Here is a 6,899-nt window from a genome sequence, read left to right as displayed (position 1 = left end):
TATTAATAGAACAACTGTTTACTTAAAGTTCTGATTGCCTGAGAAATTCCATATAAAATCTGACTAAAGTTCACATATTTAACACAATATCAATCATGGGAGAAGTTACACTGTGCAAAACTCTTCTCTAAATAGTAATGCATTTACCAAACCATTTTTATCATTAACTCTTTCAGGGATTTGTATGCCAGAGGTCATTAAGACTCAAAGCAGCTTCTGCGCCCACTGCCTCTTTTTGGAAAGAGACGATGGGGAATTCTCCATGCTCAGGTCCATCTCCCCTACAACCTTGGCCACAACTGGTTGAGCCAGGAACCAACACCTGAACCAAAGACAGCCCCTGTGAGGTGGCCTGAAATGGCACCAGATTGTGACTGAACCAATCAAAGCCTCTCTCTTGGGAAGTTTGAACTTGAGATAGGGGGAGAGAAAGACCCAGAAAGAAAAGAGAGAAGGGAGACTAACCAGCAAACAAGGTAGCCCATTGTCAGAAAGAAAGCCAGAGATGTGGAAAGAGAAGGCAATAAGCAGAAACTATGAGGCAATAGATCATTTTAGTAAATCGAAGCTATAAAAGAAGGTGGAGAAGTCATTAGTTAGTGGGTTAACAAGAAGCAGCATGTAGAGAAAGGCAGAGCATGCAGGAGATGCTTCAGAAATAAAAGGCTGCTGGAGAAACCGCTGTTTTGTTCTGAGAGATGTTTATTGGGTTGGCCCAAAGGTTCATTTGGGTTTTCCCCTAAGATGTTATAGAAAAACCAGAATGAACTTTTTTGCCAACCCAATAGTTGGGTCCAGGAGGCCTGGCGTGTGTTCTGGAAACCATTTCCTTTGCTTCTTCAACTCTCCCAAGTATCCCTGCAGTGGAAACCCTGAGGTAAATGAGAAGGGCTCTGTGTTGTGCAACTTGAAAAATTCCCACTTGTGAAAAGAGCAGATTGTTTACAGATAATTATGAACATTCTTCTGCTGCAGTTTGAGAGAGATATATAAGTGCCCTGGGGAAAATTTTGCTGTTGTTGTTGTTCAGTTGCTAAGTTGTGTCCTACTCTTTGCAACCTATGGATTGCAGCATTCCAGGCTCCTCTGTCCTCCGGTATCACCTGAAGTTTGCTCAAACTCATGTCCATTAAGTCAGTGATGCCATCCAAGGATGCCATGTCATCCTTGGTCGCCCCCTTCTCCTCCTGCCCTCAATCTTTCCCACCATCAGGGTCTTTTCCAATGAGTTGGCTCTTTGCATCGGGTAGTCAAAGTATTGGAGCTTCAGCTTTAGTATCAGTCCTTCCAATGAATATTCAGGGTTGATTTCCTTTGCGATTGACAGGGTTGATGTCCTTGTTGTCCAAGGGACTTTCAAGAGACTTCTCCAGCACCACATTTTGAAAGCATCAATATTTTGGCACTCAGTCTTCCATATGGTCCAACTCTCACATCCATACCTGACTACTGGAAAAACCATAGCTTTGACCATACAGACCTTTGTCGGCAAAGTGATGTCTCTGCTTTTTAAAATGCTGTCTAGGTTTGTCATGGCTTTCCTTCCAAGGAGCAAGCGTCTTTTAATTTCGTGGCTGCAGTCACTGTCTGCAGTGATTTTGGAGCCCAAGAAATAACGTCTGTCATAAAGTCCACTTAATAAAGTCCACTCTTTGCCCTTCTATTTGCCTCGTAGTCATGGGGCTGGATGCCATGATCATAGTTTTTTGAATGTTGAGTTTTAAGCCAACTTTTTCACTCTTGTCTTTCACTCTCATCAAGAGGCTCTTTAGTTCCTCTTCACTTCCTGCCATTAGAGTGGTATCGTCTGCATATCTGAGGTTGTTGATATTTCTCCCAGAAATTTTGATTCCGGCTTGTGATCCATCCAGCGTGGCATTTCACATGATATACTCTGCATAGAAGTTAAATAAGCAAGGTGACAATATACAGCCTTGACATACTCCTTTCCAGTTTTGAACCAGTCAGTTCTTCCGTGTCCGGCTCTGATTGTTACTTCTTGACCCACATACAGACTTATCAGTAGACAGGTAAGGTGGTCTGGTACTCCCATCTCCTTAAGAATTTTCCACAGTTTGTTGTGATTCACACAGTCAAAGGCTTTAGTGTAGTCACTGAAGCAGAAGTAGATGTTTTTCTGGAACTCTCTTGCTTCCTCTGTGATCCAATGAATGTTGGAAATTTGATCTCTAATTCCTCTGCCCTTTCTAAACCCAACTTGTACATCTGGAATTTTTCAGTTCACAGACTGCTGAAACGTTTACTAGTTTGAAAGATTTTGAGCATAACCTTGTTAACCTGTGAAATGAGTACAATTGTACAGTAGTTTGGATGTTCTTTGGCATTGCTCTTTTGGGGACTGGAGTGAAAACTTGCCTTTTCTAATCCTGTGGTAACTGCTGTGTTTTCCAAATTTGCTGACATATTGCGTGCAGCACTTTAATGGCATCTTCTTTTAGGATTTGAAATAGCTCAACTGGAATTGCATCATCTCCACTATCTTTGTTTGTAGTGATGCTTCCTAAGTGCTACTTGACTTCACACTCCAGGATGTCTAGCTCCAGGTGAGTGACCACACCATCATAGTTATCTGGGTCATTAAGACCTTTTTTGAGTGGCTCTTCCGTGTATTGCCACCTCTTCTTTACATGGTGGAAAATGCTTTGCTAGGTCACCACAAGATCTTGTTTTCCATACTGTAGCTGTAGACATTTGATATCATCTGTGCAGCCAGTGTTGACTTGCACCAACAAGGATTGAGCAGGTTTATATTAACCAAAAACAGAGGTACATTAACCAAAAACATTAACCAAAAATAGAGGTGGAACTTCCAGAGATTGCGCTTGATTTTTCTTTTCGTTTTTTTTTTTTTTTTTTTTGACACTATTAAATATCTTCTCACTTTAGGGTCTTTTTTTGACACTATTAAATATCTAATCTCTCTTTAGGGTCTTCACCTTTTTTTTTTTTTTTGAGCATTATATCTTTTTCCTCTTTTGGGTCCATAAATGTGTGTGCCTCTGGTGGTTTGCCTTTCATCTCTTTTCGTCTTCTCTCCTTGCCCTGCATGGAAATGCATTCCACCACCGAGCTCTCCTCTGCCCAGGTGACACCCGTCAATGAAGCCCTCACCACTCTACCACCTGCCCATATTTCCACACCTCTGCAGCATCTGAAAAGCTCACCAGTATCTGGAGTCACTGAGTTCAAAATGGAAATTGTTTTCTTTCTCCTTCAGAGTTTTTCTTTCCATGGTTCTTCCCCTTGTCTAAAGTGGAACCTCAGTGAGCCAGGCCCAGAGCTCAGAATCCCTTTTATTTCTTTTCTCTGGTGCCTAACAGCTATCCTTGCAAAGTCTTAGCAGTTCTGCCCATGTGACACAATCTCATCCATTGCTTTCTATGTTTATTATCTAATGCCACTGAGCGAGTTATGCCAAAGTTTAGCTTAAAACAGCACATTAATTATTTTGCAGAGTTTCTGAGGGTTAGGTGGCTTAGCTAAACTGGTCTCTCCTGAGGTTTTGGCAGCTGTTGGCCAGGGCTACCATCACTGCAAAGCTTAATGAGGGCTATAGAGTCCATGTCCAAGGGCACTCATGTGGTGGTCAGCAGGTCTCCATTCCTTGCTGGCTGTTGACTGAAGGCTTCTGTTCCTCACTGTGTAGGTCTTTCCATAAAGATAAAGTGAAGTAAAGTGAAGTCACTCAGTCGTGTCCAACTCTTTGCAACCCCATGGGCAGTAGCCAGCACCAGGCTCCTCCGTCCATGGGATTTTCTAGGCAAGAGTACTGGAGTGGGTTGCCATTTCCTTCTCCAGGGAATCTTCCTGACCCAGGGATCGAACCCAGGTCTCCTGGATTGTAGACAGACGCTTTACCATCTGAGCCACCAGGGAAGTCCTAGGTCTTTCCATAGGTGTGCTTAAAACAACAACTTGCTTCTCCCCACAGGCAGGGAGAGGGATGGGGAAGGGTGATGGTAGCAGTGGGGGAAAAGGGAGACTCAGAAGCTGAAGTTTCTCTACAACCCAATCTACTAAGTCATACAGTGTTAGTTTTGCCCTATTGTATATGTTATTAATAGAAGCAAACTGCTAAGTACAACCCACACTCAACAGGAAGTGAATTGAGGGAAAAATGCCAAAGGATTTGTGGCTGTATTTCTAAAGCCACCACCCCCCCCACTTCCCCCCCCCCCCCCAATTCATTTCTTCTTCCATGGTCCTAGGTCAGGTTTCCATCACTTCTCACCAGTGTTTATTCTTGAGAGGAAGACCAAGATCCTTAATAAGTCTACCTGGCCCATGTCTTCATTTCTGTGCTGCCACTTAACTGCATTGTATTTATCTGTCAGTTACCGTTTCTCTCTTTCTAAGTCTTTTTCTCATTCTCTGTCCCAAGTTCAAACTCTGCCAGAGAGGACCTCTGATTGACTCAGGCACTTGATGTCTGGCCTCACTCCAGGCCAACCTCACAGGGGCCCAGAGAGCCTAGTGGAGGCTTTCTTTTGATCAAGTGTTGGTTTCTAATTCAACCAATTGTAGCCAGGGTGGAAAGTGACTTAATCCTGCCCAATGCTCCCATATCTCAAGCCCCATTCTCCCTGCTCTTTGATGCTCTGCCTCCATTGGCCTTCTTCAGAATGTCTGAAGGGCCTGTCCCCCTCCCCAGCCTGTGCTTGTCCCGCTCCTCTGCCTGGCAAGCTCTTCTCTCCAGCACTCCCAATTGGCTGCCTCCTGTGCATCTTTACATCTTGGCTGGATGTTCCTGCTTCAGGACAGTGTTCTCGCCCCTCCACCTACCTTAGATCCTTATGAGCTGAAAACCCTGTACTTTTCCTTTTTAACTCTTATTTGTATGGCTATCTGTGTAACATCTTGGTCCTCTGCTGGGCTGTAGCCTCCATGAGCGCAGGGACCATTTCGCTCACACTGTCTGATACTTGCTTCAAAAACAGGCATTCTTTATTTTATCAAGTCCCCAGCCTTCAGGCTCCTCTGGAGTATACACAGTGGCACAACCCTTTCCCAATATCATGCTTCTCCCTTGCTCACTTTCAGTGGTCTTCAGGTGCCTGTGGGACAGTCACTACTCTTTAGACTGTCATTCAAGGCCCTTTGTAATGGAGCCCCATCTCTCCTTTCTGTTTTGTTTCTCAGGACTCCTTTTAACAGACTCCAAAGTTCTAAGCATTTACTAAGAATTACTTGCTATTCCAAAAATTCACTTTATGCTTTATTCTCTGCATCTTTGCTCCTATTGTTCCCTATATACCGGCGTGTATTCTCTTTCCTGCGATTGCATCACAGTCTTAGAAAACCTTTTAGTTGGTATCTTGTGGGTTGCTTGTTTTTAAAACCAAATACTTGCATATACTTTGTAGGTGCTAAACACTAGTCTAAGAACTTTTAAATTCATTTCATGATTATGAAATGACATGTCTTTAAGACAAATCCACTTACCATTCCCAGATAGGGGAAAGCTCAAGTAATTGGTGCAAAGAAATACCTAGTACCTGTCAAAGCTGGAGTTTGAACCCAGTTATCTGTTTCCAGAAGGCAATTCCAGAGCCTTTGTACTTTCTGCTGCTGCTGCTAAGTCACTTCAGTCGTGTCTGACTCTGTGCAACCCCATAGACGGCAGCCCACCAGGCTCCCCCTGGGATTCTCCAGGCAAGAACACTGGAGTGGGTTGCCATTTCCTTCTCCAATGCATGAAAGTGAAAAGTGAAAGTGAAGTCGCTCAGTCGTGTCTGACTCTTAGCGACCCCATGGGCTGCAGCCTACCAGGCTCCTCCATCCATGGGATTTTCCAGGCAAGAGTACTGGAGTGGGGTGCCATTGCCTTCTCTGGTACTTTCTAGTAGAGTGTTACTCTTTGAGGGCAGCTGAGGTGTCTTATTATCTTTGTATCTCCCATAGGGCCTGGTATGCAGTGGGTTCTGACTAATGCTTAAAATATTAACGAACAGAGCCAGAGGTTCAGGCAGAAAGTGATAAGGGAAAGTGTCTCCTTTGAGAACTATCCACAGATAACAATCTCGTGTTCTCACTTCTTTGCTCACAATTCCTCAGTCATTCCTCCCTGGCCCAAGGGCTTGCATCTAAATTCCTTAACCCAGTGTCCTGCCTCATGGATCAGAAACATTTGGGAAATGAATAATTTGGGTGCACTGTTCTCTCCTTTCCTACAATCTGGCTTTTCCCATCTGTACATTTATTTGTCCTTCATCCATTCCTCTGTAGGGTTTTTAGATTTTGAAAATGGGAGTAGGGGGTAGAGGGTGGGGAGGGAAAGGGAGGAGAGAGGAAGGAAAGAAAAAAAAGGAAGGAAGAAAAGAAGAAAAATATGGATGCCTAGTAAATTTGAATATCAGATCAATAATAATTTTTTAGTATAAGTATGCCCCATGCAATAATTAGGACATTGTTATTGTTCAGTGGCTGGCTAAGTCAGGTGGGACTTTTTGTGACCCCGTGACTAGCAGCATGCCAGGTTTCCATGCCCTTTGTTATCTCCAGGAGTTTGCTCAAACTTATGTCCGTTGAGTCAGTGGTGCTATCTAACCATCTTGTCCTCTCTGCCCCCTTCTCCTTTTGTCCTCATTCTTTCCCAGCATCTTCCCTAGTAGCTCAGTTGGTAAAGAATTTGCCTGCAATGCAGGAGACACAGGTTCAATCCCCGGGTCGGGAATATCCCCTGGAGAAAGAAATGGCAACCCACTCCAGTACTCTTGCCCAGGGAGTTCCATCGCAAAGAGTTGGACGTAACTGTACGACTAACTCTCACTTTTCCCAGTATCAGTCTTTTCCAATGAGTCGGCTCTTCACATCAGGTGGCCAAAGTATTGGAGCTTCAACTAAAAAAAAAATGTTATTTATCTGGATTGTATTTTATC

At 43.8% G+C, this 6,899-nt stretch overlaps 1 non-coding gene across 1 annotated transcript; it reads left to right on the top strand.

Annotated features, from left to right (window-relative positions):
• The first annotated feature begins 716 nt into the window (after positions 1–716).
• Positions 717–776, top strand: MIR2285CY (microRNA mir-2285cy). The gene has a single exon (NR_162374.1). It is a non-coding gene; the product is annotated as a microRNA mir-2285cy (primary transcript).
• The last annotated feature ends 6,123 nt before the right edge of the window (positions 777–6,899 follow it).

This window comes from Bos taurus, chromosome 21 (assembly GCF_002263795.3).
Source record: "Bos taurus isolate L1 Dominette 01449 registration number 42190680 breed Hereford chromosome 21, ARS-UCD2.0, whole genome shotgun sequence".
NCBI lineage: Eukaryota > Metazoa > Chordata > Mammalia > Artiodactyla > Bovidae > Bos > Bos taurus.
The sequence above is the reverse complement of the archived record's forward strand: the minus strand, read 5'-3'. Positions and strand labels throughout refer to the sequence as shown.